Source organism: Lissotriton helveticus, chromosome 5_1, assembly GCF_964261635.1.
Source record: "Lissotriton helveticus chromosome 5_1, aLisHel1.1, whole genome shotgun sequence".
NCBI lineage: Eukaryota > Metazoa > Chordata > Amphibia > Caudata > Salamandridae > Lissotriton > Lissotriton helveticus.
This window is the reverse complement of record NC_136065.1, coordinates 1815305768-1815326876: the sequence shown is the minus strand read 5'-3', so window position 1 is coordinate 1815326876 and position 21109 is coordinate 1815305768.

Genomic DNA, 21109 nt, shown 5'->3' with positions numbered 1-21109 from the left:
GCATTTGAAGACAAGATCGCTACCATCTTGAGTAGTCTTTCTATGCCGAACTCTCAACCTTTGGTGCCTACGGCCATTACATCTACTCCGGGTGGCCCGGAAGATCTGTCTGACCGGCCTCAGCTAAGCTGCTTTTCCCTCCCTCATTTTGATGATTTTTGTAAACTGGCACAGTCTGTGTCTTCGGGTTCCCCAATGGACCCACTTCCTCACAAATTCTGGAAACTTTTCCAGGAGGAACTCTTTCGCCCACTGTATTCCATCTGTCTTCAGTCCTTTGACACCGCTATGGTTCCCGAGTGTTGGAAGCTGGCGGTGGTGTCCCCCTCCTGAAGAAGCCCACACTGTTTGGACGTGGCCCAGTTCGGTTTCCGGCCAGCGCATGGTACGGAATCCGCACTGGTGGTCGTGTTGGACAAACTTCGCTCGCGGGTCGACACTGGTCGGGCAGCCTTTTTAGTGCTGCTCGACATGTCGGCCGCGTTTGACAAGGTCAGCACTCGACCCTCATTAGGAGACTGGAGGAGGCTGGAGTAACAGGGTTGGCACGGGACTGGTTAGTCTCGTACCTTCACAATAGGCAGCAGGTGGGGGCATTACCGCCTTTTAGATCAGGTGTTCGGAAAGTAGGGCAGGGTGTGCCCCAGGGCTCGGCCATCAGCCCAATACTATTTAATCTGTACCTCCGCCCCCTAATCCAATTGATAAGTTCTTTTGGTATCTCGGTATTTAATTATGCCGACGACACTCAACTAGTCTTCTCTTTGGAAGGTAAAGAGGCCGTTTCTCTAGAGACCTTTCACCGCTGTATGACAGCAACAGCGGACTGGCTGTGCTCCAACTCACTCCAGTTTAATGGGTCTAAAACTGAGGTGTTGTACTGTTCTAACGACCGCGTCCCACGCTCCCTGCCAGAGGGCTTTTGGCCCACCTCCTTCTCGGGGGCAGTGACGGCAGCGGAGTCCGCTCGCAACTTGGGGGTCATGTTTGGCCCCAATTTACAACTGGATGCCTTTGCCAATAAGACCGTAGCTACATGTATGATGCTGCTCCGTATGCTACGCAAAGTCCTTCCTATGCTCCCAGTACAGGCTAGACCTGAGGTCGTGCGGGGGATTATTTTAAGCAGGTTGGATTATTGCAACGCACTGCTTCTGGGAGCGCCTAAAACTTTGGTTGGTAAGTTGCAACGCATACAAAATATGGCAGCCAAGCTGGCACTCTCTCGTCCGCGCACTGCCTCCTCTACCTCAGCGCTGCTTGACCTTCATTGGCTGCCTGTCCAGCAACGGATTCTTTTTAAAGCATCGTGTTTGGTTTTTAAAGCCCTGCACGGACAGGGACCTGCCCTGCTGCAGAACCTTTTCTCTTGGTATTCTACTCCTCGAACCCTACGTTCTTCCTCTGCATGCCTGGTAACGGTTCCCAGGTTCCAGAGGTTAAGGATGGGAGGTCGCTCCTTCAGTTTTTCCGCTGCTAAACTTTGGAACTCTCTCCCGCTACCATTGAGGAGCCAGGGCAAATTTCCATCCTTTAAGAGAAGTTTGAAGGCCTATTTATTTCCAAGAGTAGTGTGATCCCTGTGAGTGTGTGTCAGCTATGTTCAGTCAAAGCGCCAGGATACCCTTTGGGTGACAGTGTTGCGCTATATAAGAATGCAATACATACATACATACATACATACACTTCATAATATTCAGAAGCATTTGTCTTATGGGGTACTTTGGCTGCACACACTTGTGACTCACTGATCCATATTTTTCAAGGTTTGGATTAGTGAAGGAAATTTTCATCAAAGAAGGATCAAATTGAATGTCTCCCCTGTTGAAACGTATACAAAGACCTACAGCCAGAAACTCCAAATCATAACCCTTGTACACCACAGACAAACAGAGAAATTAGTGGAACTTTAAGACCAAACTATAAAACAGATGCTTTGGAAGGCAGTGGTACCAAAAAGGATCAAATATTGCCTCTAGTTTAGTTTACATAAAGAAGTACCCCATAGTCATCTGCTGGGTACATCCCTTTTGAATTACTCCTAGGGTGGCAGGTTCTCTAACTTCTTGGTCTTGTTAAGCAACAGCAAGAGTACCAACGTTATAAGAACATTTATTAAAGGGAACGGACCAGAAGGAATTAACTTTCCAGCCAAATAAATCAAAACAATGCACATAGGGACAGATTGCTGGCTTTGATGCATGCATTAGCGTCGCTGTATCAGGTTCCTGTCTATAGTAATCTGGTGAGTAGCCTATCCAGTTCTCTAACGATGGTTTGGAATATATATACATAAATGTTTGGGAAATATGTAAACAACAAGGTAGCATCACAGTATTAACCAGTGGTATTCGTACCATTGGATATGGACGAAAACAAGTTACTTACCTGTAACTTTAGTTCTCCAGTATTGGTAACTTTCATAGATTCCCATAGCTTGTATCATCCCCCGTCGTCGGAATGGGAGTCTCTGTAACAAAATAACATAGCAGTAGGCACAAAAGAGAAAGAAAAAGGCCTAGGACTCATTCCCTTTTGCAAAAGAGACCAAAGCAAGGCAACAGCCAATCAGATTAGCCTCACCCCATAGAACCCTCCTGAGAGAACCTCAGAGCCTCAGATTTTCGTAGCCGTTGTGTAACAGTATATCCAAACTTGCTGAGGGCTGAGCTTTCCCAGGGGAGGAGGGTGGGCGCATGGGAATCTATGAAAGTTACCAATACTGGAGAACCAAAGTTACAGGTAAGCAACTTGTTTTCTTACTCCAGTATTGGAACTTTCATAGGTTCCCATAGCTTGTATCAGAGTAGCTAGCAGTCAGAGAGCACATTTTTCTCCCTCTTTATCATCTCTTCCTCCATTACCTCCTTTTTTTTTTGTTACAACCTGAATCAGCAGTGCAATCACATAAAGAACACATAGCAAAATGTGAAAGTAACAGTAAGAAAAGGAAGGAGGGGAGAAAGGAAAGCTCACCACTCAATGGAAGAGGTTCCTCACGACTGCCTGGCCTACAGCTGTGTCTTCTTGTGCCGAGGTTTCCAGTCAGTAATGTCTCCTAAAGGTGTGCGTGCTGCTCCAAGTTGCAGCCCTGCAAATGTCTTTAATCTGAACTCCCGCAAAGAGAGCCGTAGAGGAAGCCATGGACCTTGTAGAGTGTGCTCTAACTCTGCCTTATAGAGGTTTGCCCGCTGCAGAGTGACTGAACTGTATGGCACTGGAGATCCATCTAGCAATACCCTGCTTAGACGGGGTAAGCCTTTGTGGGGAGCACTAAATGCAATGAATAATTGAGATGATTTTCGAAGTCCTTTAGTGCGATCCAGATAAAATTTCAAGCATCGCAGCACATCCAGCGAATGAAGTGCCCTTTCCGCCGGCGTGGAATGTTGAGGAAAAAAAGCCTTGAGAATCATTGGCTCATTTAAATGACAGTCCGAAGGCACTTTTGGTATGTACTTTGGATTAGTCCTTGGAATTACTGTATTTCTTTTGAATTGGAGAAATGGTTCCTGTATTGTGAGAACTTGCAATTCTCCAATACGTCCTGCAGAAGTGAGAGCAAGAAGGAGTGCCAGCTTCCACGAGTGGAATTTCATATCTGCTCGATAAATCGGTTCAAAGGGATGCTTCATCAGCTGCGTGAGAACCAAGTTCAAATGCCATGTGGGAGGCGGAGGCCTCACCGGAGGAAAAACTCGAAACAGACCCTTGAGAAACTGTTTGACAGTTCTGGATTACCAGAAAGAAGGTCCAGATGCAGTGCGCCTGTAGCGAGAAACTGCTGCTAAGTGAACCTTTATGGACGAATGAGCCAATCCTGCTTTAGCCAAGGACAGGAGATAAGGAAGAACCTTTCTTCTGGCACCAGATGCAAAATCGTTTCCATTTCAAACAGTAAGTCTTGTTAGTGGAAGGAGCTCCAGCCTGAGAGAGAACATCTCTTATTTTGTCCGAGAGATGAAGGGTTAGGAACTCTCGCTGCTCAGGGACCATGCTGACAAGTGTAAGGAACGAGGGTCCGGATGCCAGATCTGACCCTGGGACATCGTGAGAAGATCCGGTATCACCCGCAAAGGACGTGGAGGGGCCAGAGAAAGAAGGTGAAGCTCCATGAACCAAAACTGCCTCGGCCAAGCTGGAGCTATTAGAATCATCCTGCATGGTTCCGTCTTGATCTTCTTGAGCAGTCTGGGAATGAAAGGAATGGGAGGAAGGGCGTACACAAATGCTCTTGACCTGGCTATTAAAAGTCATTCCCCAGCGATCCTCGATGGTGTAGCCTGCTTGCGTAAAACTGGCCTTTTCTGTTCACCGGGGTGGCAAAGAGATCTATTGAGGGTTTGTCCCACCGATGGAAAATCTCCTCCAAGACGGTCTGGTTTAGTTCCCATTCGTGGCTGACTGACGAAAGCCTGCTGAGCCTGTCCGCCTTTTCGTTTAGCACTCCTGGTAGGTGTTCTGCTTGTAGCGATATTCCATGTAGGATCGCCCATTCGCAAATTTCTTGGGCCTCCTGCAACAACGGAAGAGATCTGGTGCCCCCTTCCTTGTTTATGTAGTGCCTGGTCGTGGTATTGTCCGTGCGGACGAGAACCGCTGAACCCTGCAATCGTGGAAGAAATGCTTGAAACGCCAGACGGATCGCTCTAAGCTCCAGGAGGTTGATGCGAAGAAGGCAGTGCTAGGGCAACCAGTGCCCGCTTACATGTAAGTCTTGAAGCACCGCACCCCAGCCCTCCAGCGAGGCATCTGTCGTTACCACTTGAGGAGCTGGATTGCTTACGAAGGTTAGACCTTGGGATAAGTTCTCTTCCTTTGTCTACCACAAGGCTGCCTTACTCATTGTTGCAGTAATCACCACCTTGTCATTGAATGAGCCGTGAACTTGCTGCCATTGCATATCTAGTTGCTCCTGAAGAGATTGCATCCTCAATCTGCAGTGGGGTATCAGAGGAATGCATGAAGAAATCACTCCTAGAAGGGATTTGTAACGGCGTTCTGAAAGACACTTTCTTTTTCTCAACAAATGAGCCATGGACCTCAGATTTCCTTGCCTTTCAAAGGATGGAGAAGCCTTGCTGAGAGTTGTGTCCAGGACAGCCCCCAGGAACCATGCTGTCCTGGAAGGGAAGAGAGACAACTTCTCCCTGTTGAGAGTGAGACCCAGATTCCTGAACAGGGTTGTACATGCCTTGACCGTTTCCTCCTCTGCCCATCTGCACGGGGCCTTCAGTAACCAGGTGTCCAGGTATGGGAAGACCTGAAAATGCTGTTTCCTTAGGAAAGCTGCCACCGGTGCCAGCACCTTGGTAAAGATCCTCGGGGCAGAGCGAAGTCCGGAGGGTAAAACTTTGAATTGGAAGTGGCTCTTGGTTACTGTGAATCGAAGAAACCTCCTGTGGGCTGGATGAATGGGTATGTGAAAATACGCATCTTCGAGATGAAGGACTGGGTTCTTTAAGGCCCAGCGGTGCCAGGGAACAACACCTGAAACCTTCGTGGGTTACCTGCTCTGGCGTACAAGTGACAGAGACACGGGACACTTCCTTCGGCGTCAAAGATCAGCGTTTATTACTGCAGGGATACAGAAATCGCAAGAAGTACAACATAGTGTAGGTTCTGAGAGTCTGCTTCAAATTGCAAAAGGGAATCGCTCCTTTTATACACATTTTCGTCATTGCTCGACATAACGAACAAAAGGTTACAACTCAGTTCCCACAGTAAACTTCAAAAGGATTGCATTCATGTTTTCAGAAGCCCGGAACATGATTATAGTAACATTGCCGGTTCCCAACTGTAAAAGCACATCATCCCGCCATAAGGCACATTCCACTCTAGTTGTAAACAGGCGAAAGAAAGAGACAGGAACAGGTGTAAGAAAGACAGACAACCATAACAGAAGAGTGTGGGGGCAATATCGGAAGCGTGATCACAGGATCAAAGGACTCAAACCTAACATATGTAAAGCTGAAACAATAGACCAACATGGCAGAATAAGCCTCAAGCTGAGCCATCTGCCTTTGCCGTGTCATTCCCCCGGTCGTAAAGACGACCCAAAAGAATATTCATCTTCCGCCAGAGCTTGGGAATCCCAGGGTCATGAAGCGGACATTGTCCCTTCGCTGGCTACGTGAGGGCAAGAAACAAAATGGATGCCGTATCTAAAATGGAACCCGAGGGTTCAGATGGAAAAACCCGTAAAGGAGACGAACCCTTCTAAGTAGTGTAGCGTAAACGCATACACCTACTAATCTCGTCATTTACGGTTCATAGATACCAAACTCGTCCATATCCGAGAATGCCCAAAACGTCGTAATGATTCTCACGGAACCTCAGACGCTCCTTTTGCCCTCAGGTAGACAAGCACTAGTCGAAATCAGAATCAATTTCGATATTCATCAGATCATTCAGGTGTTGTTGAAACATCATCCTATCCATCAATGTCTCTTTGGTCACAGATGGCCTTCTTATACACGTTGTAGCACAAAGGCCACATAAGGCAGGACCACACTGCACACAAAGACAACACGTGAACAGAAACGTTACAACGACTCCTATGATCATCAGAAGCTTCCAACCCCAAGTCGACATCAGACCCCAAAACCATCCTAGAAGCGTCCAATCTCCCTCGTCCACGTGTATGGACTCCGAGATTTTATGCAACTTTGAGATGGCTTGATAAACAGTTGGAGCATTATCAGGGATGAAAATGCAGCAGCTCGAATGGATTACCTTGCACACACCACCTCTATCTGCAAGTACAACGTCTAGAACCATACGGTTCTGTAGCGTCATAAGTCTATCCGCTTGAAGCTCTGCTGTCAGGTTACCAAGGGCACTTGCAGTGATATTAGCAGTCAATTCCACCACACGAGTCAACTGTCTCAAGTTCCTACTATTAACCATAGGACCCCAAAACGGTAGGAAACCCTTAAAGAAGTCTCCTGCCTCTTGACTGGCAGTGTCCTCTTTACTAACGACGCCTCTCACAACTCTAGTCTTGTGATAGTTTGAGGCAACCGTAAAAGTTGGTGGTAAAAGATTCGCGATATAGCAGGTGCCTGAAAAGTCACGAGGCAACCACGTATAAGCACGATCGTAACACACAAAATAAGTACCCTTGGCAGTCAGGAAGACAGGGGAAGAGAGCATCGGTAAGACATACGTCTCAGTACAAGCACTCTTCCCAAGCTGAGCTCTTGGATTTCGACCAAGGCCTTGCAGACAGAAATGGCCGAGATGAGGTACGATCCAAATCGGAGATGAGCTTTTAAGCTGTCTATCACTTACTAACATACTATACTCAACCTCACTCAGATCCTTGTAAGCTCGCACCTCTTCCTCTGGGATAATTGTTGCATCAAAAATATCTTTATCTAAATCAGCAATCGCTATCGCCAAAGGCTTGTGGTACGGGCCGGGACTAAGATCTGTGGAGCGAGGCTCTCGACGGGGGTAGGAATCTAGTGCACTACGGAACATAGTTTGGAATGCTCGAGCTGACCCCTGGGTGCTGTAAATACGGAATACCTTTATCCATAGTATGTGGCATTAACCCACACACCCAACAATTGGTAGTATTCATCACCAACTGATGCTGATGCAGGAGTTGAACAAAGGAATTGTTCATAAATTCCGCACGTCTGGCCTGTTCATGTTGAGGCAGAAGATGAAAGGAATGTGGTGAAATAGTGGAAACAGAATTTAGGTCAAGTGAGAAGGAAACGGGTGAAATGGAAGGCAATAATAATTGAATCCCAAAGTACACTCCACCCACTAGTAGCATAGAAACAGTCAAGAACAACATAAAAACCTTAAACAGAAAACATTTTGTTCGAAACATCTTATGCAATTTGGATCTTTGTACCGCCATTTTGTCTATGTCCGACAACTTAGAAAACTCCATCCTCTAAAAACCGTCCGTGACGTTCTTGACGCACTTTGTTCTGAGTAGCGATTATCAATTCCCAGGAGTTCCCAGAAATTGACAAAAGGCAATCGACCTAGTGTCAGAAACCTGCTAAACAGAAGGAGGTACCCGCACGGCCCTACGGTCAACCCAGATGGTAGGTCTAATCAATTTATCTTTTAATTAGCATAAGTCTCCTAGCTGCAAAAAAAAAGGTACACACACAATATGCAAAATCATAACATTCATGGTAACTGTAAGGGGTAACGTGAATTTAAAAATAAACAAATGCATTAGTCTTTATTGCGCGATCGAAGAAAATATCGAGTTTTTCCAGGTTGAGTTTGCTCTTCAAATAACGGTTCTGATGGCAAAACAGTGTTCGATTGTTCAGGTAACAGTTCAGAACTTGAACTCTCCAATGCTGATGATAACGGTATTGTTTTCGATGATTCGACAGGGATATCTGATTGAACTAAATCGTTCCCTACAGGCTGGGCATCACTAAATGGTACATAGTACAAAGGGGTCTCTGTTTCAGTCGAGGCGACTCCTTTCTCATCCATGTGTCTACTGGCAAAGGAAGCGGAACCTTCTTGGTGTGGGTGGCATGCACCCAGTGCTTTCTTCCTTCCAGTCGAACTGCAGTCCTCGTCGCCAGTAACACCTGGTGGGGTCCCACGAATCTAGGCTCAAGATTGCGTTTTCGTCCAAAATTTCGGGTAACGACCCAGTCGCCAGGTTGGAGCCGATGACCAGGACCTTCTGTTTGTGCCGGTAGAGCCTCGTAAACCTGTTGGTGAATCAAACTCAATTTAGCAGTCAGATCATGAAGATAGTCAATCAACATTGGATATTCAAGTCTGTTAAATTCCTTAGGCCTTGGGACTCCCCAAATGTTCGCAGGACGGCCGAACACAATCTCATATGGGCTAAGCCCTACTCGAGAGTGCACAGTCGCTCTGGTCGATAAGAGGGCTAGAGGCAAAGCATCTGGCCATGATAAACCAGTCGTGGCCTGGATTTTGGCAAGTTTCAGTTTCAGGGTACCATTGTATCCTTCCACTAAACCCGCCGACTGAGGATGATTAGCACTATGGTATTTTTGATGAATACCAAGGCCACTGCATACACTTTTCATCACACTTCCCACAAACTCACTTCCGTTATCCGACCATACAATCCGTGGCATGCCATACCTAGGGAAATACTCTTTGAGCAACACTTTTGCTGTAGATAGGGCAGTATTATCTTTAAGGGGGTAAGCCTCAATCCATCTAGAGAATGCACAAACTACAACCAAGACATACTTCAGGTTGTTGCATCTCTCCATATGGATGAAATCCAACTGAATAATTTCAACGGGACATGTAGGAGGGGCAAAATGACCAGGTGGAGTAGGAGTGCCCTTGCCAGGATTGTACATCAAACATATCATGCAATTCTTAACCACTCTCTCCGCACACTTAGTAATTCCCTCATTCTTCCATACTGGGGACAACAACTTACATATGCCTTTTGCGCTAATATGTGACGTGCCATGAGCCATGGTAACAACGGCAAGCACATATGCATCCGGTAACATCCATCTCTGCCTTTCTGACAAATCAACCCAACATCCATTCTCATCTAACTTCCCCGTGCTTTCTTTCCACTGAGTCTTTTCCATCTCGGTAGCCTCATTCTGTATCTCTTTCACACTCTCAACTGTGTCTTCACACATACCAGTCTCCGCTGGCCATCTTACTGAACTCGTAACGTACATTCGATTTGTCAGATCTCTAGCTGTCTCCTTAGCAATCTCATCCGCAAACGCATTACCGCGGCCAACATCATCTGTCACTTTCCGATGCGCACTGCATTTGATTATTGCCACCTGTTTAGGCAATGTAAGTGCATCCAAAAGGTCATTCACAAGTTGTCCATGCTGTATCTTCGTGCCATGCGACGTGAAAAACCCTCGTTCTCTCCACAATCGACCAAAACTGTGCGCTACGCCAAATGCATACTGACTATCGGTAAACACATTCACCCGCTTTCCTCTAGACAACACACACGCTCTCGTCAACGCGATCAATTCAGCTGCTTGGGCCGAATTCTGACTCAATCTCGCAGTTTCCACAACCGTACTCAACGTCACTACAGCATACGCAGTCGTCGTATCACCATTCGGCAACTTGAAGCACGAGCCATCAACATACAAAGTACCATCGGGATCTATCAATGGAGTGTTTTTCAGGTCAATGCGACCCTTCATCTCTTCTTCAGTTCTCAAGTAACAATCATGTGGTACTACATCATCTGATTCCATGTTGATCGGCAACAATGTTGCTGGGTTCAATACATTACAACGCTTTATCCGTATATGACTTGCCAAAAGTGTCAGCTCATACCCAGACAACCTTGCGCTCGTCAAGTGTTGAGTTTTCGTTTGGTTCAGAAGAGTGTCAACTGCATGCGGAACCATCACCGTAAGCATATTATCTATGACCAAACCTGCGGACTGTCGAATGGACACCGCAGCTGCTGCTGTTGCTTTCAGACAACTCGGTAATGCTCTAGCTACTGGGTCTAAAGTTGAGGAAAAATACGCACATGGGCGTTGTTTGTCGCCAAATTGTTGCGTCAAGACACTCAACGCACAACCATCCCTCTCGTGAACGTACAGTGTGAACGGCTTACTGTAATCGGGAGTACCTAACACAGGAGCCGAACACAACGCATCACGTAATTCCGAAAAACTTTGCTGACACTCTTCAGTCCAAGGCAAAGGAGTCGAAACATCCTTGCACGTGAGAGCCAACAATGGCTTCGCTAATAATGAAAAATTTGGAATCCATTGTGTGCAGTATGACGTAATACCTAGAAAGGCACGCACATCTCTCTGAGTTTTTGGCACAGTCATTCGCGCAATCGCTGCAATTCTTTCTGGGGTCAACCTTCTCCCTCCTTTTGACAATAAGTGACCCAAATAGGTTACTTCTTGACAACAATATTGCAGCTTAGAAGGTGACACCTTGTGATGTAAATCACATAAATGCTGCAACAACGACACTGTAGTGGTTCTGCAAATAACCTCGGTATCAGCAGCCACTAATAAGTCATCAACGTACTGAATCAAAGCTGCACCCGTCGGTACTACAAATGCATCCAGTTGACTTTTAAGGGCTTGACTGTAGATCGATGGACTCTCACAATAGCCCTGTGGTGCGCGTTTAAATCTAAAACTGCGACCACCTAGTGAGAATCCTAATAGATCTCTGCTTTCCTCAGCAATCGGAATGCTAAAGAAAGCATTCTTTAGATCAATCACCGTGAACCAGGAGGCAGAAGCTGGAATTAAGGTCAACAAGGCCGTGATATCTGGCACCACAGGAAATTGTGGGACCACGATCTTATTCACCTCTCTTAAATCAATTACAAAACGGTACACAGGAGGTTTAGATGGATCAGTTCGTTTCAGGATGGGTAACACAGTACTATTACACACATTTCCCCAAGTTTCTTCAATGACATCCTTTTCGATCAGGTCATAAACGATCGCTAACAGCGCTCGCTCACCATCAAGAGAAATACGATACTGAGGTATACGTGGTAATCGCACATTTGATTTCAACTGGACCACATAAGGTGGAATGTCCAACAAACCCACATCATTGGGGCCCGTGGCCCATAGTGACGCAGGAAGGGAACTTAGTTCCGGTGGGAACTTATCGATCGATAAGTACATAGGAGAGATTATTCTCTGACCTAATGTAAGCTCCACTCCCGCAGGAGAGCAGTACAAAGTCGCATATAATCGTTTTAACAAATCCAAACCCAAAAGATTCTCGCCACAACCAGTGGAGAGAATCAAGGGAGCCTCCAGCTCACGAGGACCAATCGTAAGGGGCAAAGGGCTGGAGACAGGATTGCTAACAGGGGCGCCAGAGAATCCAACGGAAACATTCGTTAAGCCGGACAAAGGTGCGCCAGGGAGTTTTGAATGCATGATGGAACTTTTTGCTGCACCAGTGTCCAACAGAAAAGGCTCAACTACGCCAGATGTAGCAACTGCGACGTAAGGCCCTCTCTGATCAACCGGAACTGACACTACTCCCTCTCTTTGTCGGTGGCTGTCCTAGTAACGATCACCTGCCTCAATCTCATGTCCAATGTAATAATCGTCCACATGGTACTGTGCCGATCTATCGGACCTCGCATTCCGCTGATCAAAACAATTATTCGCATCCAACGAAGTAGGAGAGCGCTCATTCTGATTCTGAGAGTTACCACGACCTCTACCTCGAAATGCCTATTGGGGACCACCACGTCCCCCTCGAGCCAAAACATGATTATAGCGATCACGTAAAGTGGGACAATTAAATTTGATATGTCCCTCTCCCCTACAATATGCACACTGATTATATCCAAGCATAGATCTAAAGTCAGAGGAGTCAGAGCGTGACTGCATCCTGGAAGACTGTGCCTGTGGCCGATACTGCTGTTGCGAATCATTTTGATTCGAACGCGGAGGATACGCTTGTTGCAACAAATCCTTCGTTTTAAGCTCCTTCGTTTTCTTATCTAAACGATCACTTTCTTCTTTTTCCCTATTTTCATAGTATTGAGCCATCGCTAGTATTTGAGCAGTGGTTGAAACGGCCCATGCACTTTCTGAATTTTTCAATTTGTTGCATAATTCAGGCAACAAATTTAACACAAACTTATCAACAAATAACCGCTGTCCTCCCTCCGTACTCATGTCCTGACCACTATGATCAATGAATGCTTCCTCAAATCTAGTAAAGAAATCGGAGACACTTTCGTCTTTCTTTTGCTTACAAGCCGACAATTTGTCCCAATTCACCCTCATCGCTGGCATAAGCGTTTTCATGAGCGTAATGATTCTTTGGGGCAAATCCGTAATTAACTGCTCGGGCTTAGCCCCACCAATTTGTCGTCCATCAGCCGCTAATAGCGTAGCCCAATCACCACCCAACTCAGCCAAATGATTCTCTTGGCGGATTTTTGCCCAAATCGGTTGCGGTACAATATTACCAAACAACATGTCGATGTCAGCAAGGTTCATAATAGAAGCATCCACCAGTTGGGATAACTCCTTATAATAACCTGCCGGATTTTTGCGTGGATCAGGCAAGGATTGCTTCACCTGTAAGACTTCTGATCGCTTCCATGGGAGGTGTATCCAAACCCTTTGGAAATACGGCAGAACCACAGGATTAGCGTTCGGATCCCCTGGCATCCAAACTGGCGGAACCTCTCTCATAGGATACTGACCGGAGTTCGCTTTTGGAGTATCGGAATCGTCATCAAACGACACCCGAGAAGGCACTGTAGACCTAAAGGCTAATAATCGCTCTAATGCACGTCGTACATCTGCACCTACGATCATACCATTCAAAAAACGACTCTGAAGTTCGGTCATTTCGGGCGGTACATCATCTAAGTCATCATTATCCCACTCTTCCCTCAAGGAGTTGCACATTTCTTCAAACACAAATCTCTGTGTTGGATCATTGAACTGAGAAAATGTATCGAAAACTAGGCGTGAGGTGTATTTAGCAGGGTGTCTAATCCATCTACGCGCCATAGTTTCTAACGTCGCTCTCTCTCTTCCACCAGGGATTTGACTTCGTCTCTGGGGAGTTTCAGAGACATCGGATTGAAGTAACGATCCGGAAAGTGGGGAGTAGAGGGTAGCAACAGAGTTAGGGATACGATTACGAACGGAAGGAGAAAAGGAAAAAAGAACAGGAGCAACAGCATTAGAAGCGGTTGTAGGATCAGTGGGGGTAGCAGGAACAATAGACTGAGAAGGTACAAGCAAAGAAGCAGAAGGAAGAGGAACAGGTAGAGGAGCAAGAACAGGACCAACAACATGCTGACCAGTAGCCGCCAAAACAACAGGAGGGGGAACAGGAGGAACTACAGGAGCCGTAGCACCCTGTGCATAAGGAGGTGGTGATTTCATTAAATACGCTAACAAAGGATCCTCTTTCGAGTCTTCTTCCTTTTTATCGAGATTTGACGATAACACCGGATAACATTTATCCGCCCACATGTGATGTAGTCTAACTGAAACTTCCGTTTCTTTATCTGCTTTATCTTGATGGTGACGTTCTGCATCTTGCATTATCGTAATGATACTACTTACTTTCTTATTTTTCTTAAGCTGTTTGATTTCTTTCTGCCTGGCCTCTTTGCGCCATAACCGAAAGGAATCGAACATAGCCGGCCTAGATTTTCTTTTAAACAGTTTCGCTTCGAGATTATCTAAAATTTTAGTGTCGAAACTTCCATGTGATGGCCAACTAAGGTCACCGTCATTTTTCGTATAACGAATCCAATATTCATTATATATAATAGGGCCCACACCATGTCGACTATAGAGCTCATATATCGGAGTTCCAACTGGAGGTATCGGACACGAGTCCTCCAACCGGGAGTCCATACTGTGACATTTAAAGAAACCAAGGAAACCACTATGGCCAGGCATCTTGCACGCTAACCTAGTATCAAACTTCAAGGGTTATCGAAGTACAAAATCTTCGTGAAATACAAAACCCTCGGTTTTTGGCAATTGCAACTGTCAAATAACAACTAAGAACCAACAACTAAGAACCACAAATGCAATGGAACCATGCAAAACGACTAAGCACCGACAACAACCAAGGATACTGGGAGCGACCCACAAATACTTAACTGAGAACTCAATGGCGTCACCAGGAAGGCCCGTCTGTCGTCTCGCGGTACAAAGGACTACGCCAGGCGCCAAAACAGGTCGACAGTCAGAGCATCGGTCCGTCGCAACCGTCAGGAGGCGGGGATCTTCGCAGGAAAAGTCTTCGGACCACTTATTTCGACAACAGGATCGATGAAGCGGGGTGCACCTTTCCTCGGAGATTTCACACGAAGTTCCTCACGATCGTCAGGTTTTGGACCGGTACCGCTGATGTCGCCCCACGTTGGGCGCCAACTGAAGGACTGGGTTCTTTAAGGCCCAGCGGTGCCAGGGAACAACACCTGAAACCTTCGTGGGTTACCTGCTCTGGCGTACAAGTGACAGAGACACGGGACACTTCCTTCTGCGTCAAAGATCAGCGTTTATTACTGCAGGGATACAGAAATCGCAAGAAGTACAACATAGTGTAGGTTCTGAGAGTCTGCTTCAAATTGCAAAAGGGAATCGCTCCTTTTATACACATTTTCGTCATTGCTCGACATAACGAACAAAAGGTTACAACTCAGTTCCCACAGTAAACTTCAAAAGGATTGCATTCATGTTTTCAGAAGCCCGGAACATGATTATAGTAACATTGCCGGTTCCCAACTGTAAAAGCACATCATCCCGCCATAAGGCACATTCCACTCTAGTTGTAAACAGGCGAAAGAAAGAGACAGGAACAGGTGTAAGAAAGACAGACAACCGTAACAGAAGAGTGTGGGGGCAATATCGGAAGCGTGATCATAGGATCAAAGGACTCAAACCTAACATATGTAAAGCTGAAACAATAGACCAACACGGCAGAATAAGCCTCAAGCTGAGCCATCTGCCTTTGCCGTGTCATTCCCCCGGTCGTAAAGACGACCCCAAAGAATATTCATCTTCCGCCAGAGCTTGGGAATCCCAGGGTCATGAAGCGGACATTGTCCCTTCGCTGGCTACGTGAGGGCAAGAAACAAAATGGATGCCGTATCTAAAATGGAACCCGAGGGTTCAGATGGAAAAACCCGTAAAGGAGACGAACCCTTCTAAGTAGTGTAGCGTAAACGCATACACCTACTAATCTCATCATTTACGGTTCATAGATACCAAACTCGTCCATATCCGAGAATGCCCAAAACGTCGTAATGATTCTCACGGAACCTCAGAGATCGAGTGGCCATGAAATCTCCCGGACTGAGGAGACATAAGATATCCTGGAGAGAGACCATCCGAAAGGATTGAGATATGAGATAGGTGTTTAGCTCCCTGAGATCTAAAATGGGGCGCCATTTCTCCAACGTCTTCTTGACCAGGAAAATCCTGGAATAGAAACCTTCTCATTTTTTAGAAAAAGGAACCAGCTCTACAGCTCCCTTGAGGAGCATCTGATGAACTTCGAGCTGCAAGAGATGCAGATGTTCTTTAAGGCATGGCATCAGGGGGCTTGGAAGGTGGTATTTGAATAAACTCCAGAGTATGGCCCTCTTGAATGATGTCGAGCACCCAACGGTCTTATGTTATCCGTTTGCAGTTGTGGAGGTATTGAGACACCCTGCCTCCCACAGATGTTGATGGGGAGGTGGGTACATCAGGCAGAGACAGAACGCCGCTATTGCCTCTTGGAAGTGTCACAGCCCTGGCGATTGTGTTTTCCTATAGAGTTGGATCTAGAGAAAGACGAGGTCTGGCCTTGTTTCTGCTGGTAAGATGGCCGATACGATTGAGGCGTTGATCCATAAGAAGAGTCCCGTTGTTGTTGGTAGGAACCTCTGTAAGAAGTAGTACTCTTTCCTCTGGCCCCCCGGAAAGGAACTTTCCGATACTGAAGAGTACCAAGAGATTTAGCCGTCTCCGTATCCTTTTTTATGTTCTGGAGGGCATTGTCGATATGCTTGCCAAACAATGCCTCACCATCAAATGGGAGGTCCAGGATCTTGTTTTGGACCTCTGGCCAGAACCATGTCGCCCTGAGCCATCCTTGGCGACGAAGAACCACTGCGCCTGCCAGCGAACAGAAAGCCGTAGTGGCAATATCCATGGCACAGTCTATCACCTCTGCCGATGTAGCCTCTCCCTCCTGCAGGATCTTCTTGGCCTCCGCCTTGGACTCCTGTGGGAGTTGGTCCAAATATGGTGATAGATCGCACCACATTTGGTGATCATATCTGCCAAGGATCACCAACGCATTCACTGCTCGTACCAGAAGACTTGCCATAGAGGAAAATCTCTTCCCCGCATTATCAAGGCGCCTGCCCTCTTTATCAGGAGGAGTTGTCAGGGGTGCAGAAGGATTACGTGACTTTCTCTGCGCCGCCTGCGATATCACTGAATCCGGTTTCGGCTGACCAACCAAAGACTATCCTCAGGGGCCTTGTACTTCTATCCCAGGCGTGGCAAAACTGGAATCACCGTAGCCAGGTTCTTCATTGCCTTCAAACCCTCGTCCCAGACATGGCTGACGATGGGAATGAACTGGATTACTTTCCTGTAGGGCTCATTAAAATCATAGAGGGAGCACTCTATTTGAACAGAAAGCATCCGAAGTTTGAATCTACTGGAGGCTCTCTCCATCAGCTTGTGAAATCCCCCAATGTCCACCGGGGGAGAGTCCACTGGGTCCGGAGTAGGTGACGCTGGGTCCAGGTTCACATAATCATCCCACTCTAAACCTTGGTTAGACCTGTTGCCATCATCCTGATCCTCATCCGAGGAATTATCTTGAACATCCTGGACCACTGGAGGAATACTTGGGCCAGGTGTCTGCGGCTTAGAAACTACCAGGGATGGTTCTCCCGGAAAAAAAACGGGCCTTATAATCCTGCAACATGCCATGAAGATCTGCTAAAGGGGAAGAAGGAACTGAAACCATCTCCTGGCCTACGCTTTCCTGTCGACGATAGGACTGCTGGTAAGAGCACTCATGAAAGTATTCGCCCTCAGAAACAGTCTTTTGGCATTTCACTAACAATTGTGAAGGACTATGTGCATAGCCAAAAGAGTCCTGATCATCCCTATCAGAATCCTCTTCTTCTCCCTCGAGCAACAGTGCGGGAGGCAAGGGGGTAACCCTCCTTGGAGATGTCATATCTGGCAGTATCCTCTTTAAGGAAATGGTAATCCTCTCCGTCGACGAAGAGGTCGTAGACGGTACCGTCGGCGATGGGGTTGCCAGAGAGACCATCGTCAATGAGGTCGTAGACGGAAGATCCACCATCGACGATTGAATCGTCGACGACGAGATGGGTGTCGTCGACACTGCCGTTGACGAGACCGTCGAGACTCCTGCCATCATCATCGTCGTAGTTGCTCTCGTCGACTACATCGTCGTCGCCGCTGCCGTCGTCGACACCCTCGTCGTCGCCACTGTCATCGTCCACATCTTCGTCGACACTCTCATCGTCGTCGCTGTAACCATCGTCGGCGCTAACTTGCTTCACCTGGGATTTAGAAGCCTTCGTCGACTGAGTCTTTTACAGCGTCGTCGACAACTTGGAATCTTTCTCTGACTTCTCAGATGTTAGGGGAGAGGGCTTTTTAAAATCTTTAGCAGACTCCACCACTGCTGTAGCTGTAGATAGTCCTTCCCTCTCCTTTGCACAGTGATGAGGAGATTTGCTAGGACTCCGGCTCTCAGACTCACGGAGGGCCTTTTTCGAGGCCTTAACTGGACACTCTGAGGATGGTCAATGGGAAGGCCTACCCCTCTTGACTGACCTTCTGGATGAGGTGGCAGATGACGAATCTTCACTGTAACTTGACAGAGTTTCCTTCCTCGACTTCAGCTTCTGGAGCCAAGTGAGGAGGCGACCCTCACGGTCCCGGAGGGTCTTCGTAGAGAAGGTGCAGCAGAACTTGCAGTCCGCAACCTTATGATCAGGGTACAGGCAATAAATGCTGTCCTTATGCCTGTCCTCCACATACAGCCTTTTCTTGCCACAGGTGGAACAAGCCTTGAAAAGGGCTTTCTTCTCCTTGTCAGACATTTTCAGATGAAACACCAAGCAATTCTGAAAAAAAAATGCTGAAAAAATAGTCAATAAGAGTTAAAGTGAGCAGAGCTCAAAGGAGACTCCCTTAGCCCAACGTGTGGTAGAAAATCTGAGGCTCTGAGGTTCTCTCAGGAGGGTTCTATGGGGTGAGGCTAATCTGATTCGCTGTTGCTTTGCTTTGGTCTCTTTTGCAAAAAGAGGGATATGCTACAAAAGAGAATGAGGCCTAGGCCTTTTTCTTTCTCTTTTGTGCCTACTGCTATGTTATTTTTGTTACCGAGACTCCCATTTCGACGACGGGGAATGATACAAGCTATGGGAATCTATGAAAGTTCCAGTACTGGAGTAAACAATGTTATCCAAGATACCACCGATTTCTTAAGGCCATTCAATGTTTTATTTACAACAAGGGGTGGTGATGGACAGAGTCTCTGAATTAAGCAGAGTACTCTCACCCAGTCAAGAGATCAGGGCTAAATCCAACACCGTTTTTTAGCTCATTGCACCATCCCAGTTTCAGAACCTGGCTGTATGCAAATTAGTCTGTCCCTGGCCCAGTGCATCATGGGAACAGGGCAGGCCAGACTACAAAAGCCAATTCTTACACTGGGAAGGAAACAAGCTTCCGGGGACCGGTTTCTGGCATTTCAGCCGTCCTCGGCCCGGCTTGCTTGAATCCTGATGGTGCAATGAGCAAGGGACTCACATCTGAGTATACCCTTCCACGCTTAGGGTGGACAAAATTATTTACAACAAGGGGTGGTGATGGACAGAGTCTCTGAATTAAGCAGAGTACTCTCACCCAGTCAAGAGATCAGGGCTAAATCCAACACCGTTTTTTAGCTCATTGCACCATCCCAGTTTCCGGTCCCCGGAAGCTTGTTTCCTTCCCAGTGTAAGAATTGGCTTCTGTAGTTTGGTTTGCCCTGTTCCCATCATGCACTGGGACAGGAACAGACTAATTTGCATACAGCCAGGTTCTGAAACTGGGATGGTGCAATGAGCTAAAAAACGGTGTTGGATCTAGCCCTGATCTTTTGACTGGGTGAGAGTATTCTGCTTAATTCAGAGACTCTGTCCCTCACCACCCCTTGTTGTAAATATTCAATGTTCTATAACATTTTTCTCTGATTACCCTGCTCTTCAATAGTACTGCACAATACCAATGTGCCTAAAGGCTTCGACTTTCTAGGGCAGCCCTGGGGTTCATTGCCCTTCATATGTTTGGGCTATAGGCCCTCCAATGACAATAGAGTAGACTTGTCCCACTTTATCTGCAAGCCAGGTACAATTACAAGGCTCTCTATTTCTTCAAATACATTTGGCACTGCCTGGCCTGGGTTCTACAATGACACTAGCAGTGTTCTCTCCACAGCAACACCATATGCACTCTGTCTCCTATTTGAAAACAGATTGTTTCCATGCTTTTCCTGAATATCCAAGCAAGCAATGGAAAGAGAAATGGGCCAGTGGGTATTCTTGATGATACATGGTGGGTGCCCCTTTCTGATTCCCAACAGGCTGATAATCTTACACCAGTTACTTGTATAATAATTTACTCAATACATTTTGGGCTAAAGTTCATGTAATGTAGTGCCCATGAATGAACGTATGATTATATCAAATGCTTTTCATGATCTAGTAACACCGCAGCACATTCTTCTTTCCCACCTTCTTTTCCTTGACCACATGAAACGATCATCAAAGACTATTGTTAAGTTATCTCAATATTTGCAACAATGACACAGAATCAGTATTCTCGAGGTCTAGCACAGGCATTTACAAACTGAAGAGGGACAGGTATATATTCAAGTTAGTGATTTTTGTCTGGCAAAAACAAACAGGACTGATAGGAAAGCTCTACAAACACTGTAGTTGAAGAGGCAGTGCTCAAATATTAGAAGACACAGGGGCAAACAAGTCTCAATAGGGTAACTTTAGGTCACTACTGGTAGCCTGGATTTTACAAGCAAAATAGCAATGGAGTGTCCAGCACAGCAGAGTCAAACCAGGATTCATTTAATCTGAAGGTTCAGTTAATGAGATGTGTCACTGCAAAACACTGGAACTGGAATAAGGTAGTTTACATCAGGCCAAAGTGGTTTTGACAGAAACAACTTAAATCCTCTCCCAGCTCGACAGACAAGATTTAGGTTCAAAATCCTATGGGGTAAAACAATGTTACCAAAAACTAAGTTCTTGTTAAAAACTTTTGGACAGGTCTGATCAAACCTGACCTGGCAAGAGCCTTTCAGAGGGTCGGCTAATAATAGTACGAATTCAGCACCAGATGCAGTAGAGACTGCAATTGATCTGAGTGACATTGGCAATAACATGCTATTACCTGCTGAAAAATAAATGCGGGTGTGGGAAGTCAGCAAGGCCTACCTCCTGGGGCAAACCAGTTTTCATGTTCGAGTAGAGAAATACTTTGCCCCAGGCTCCGTGCATCTATCTATGGCCAACAGACATATGAGCAGGGAAGACAAAATCAGGCAT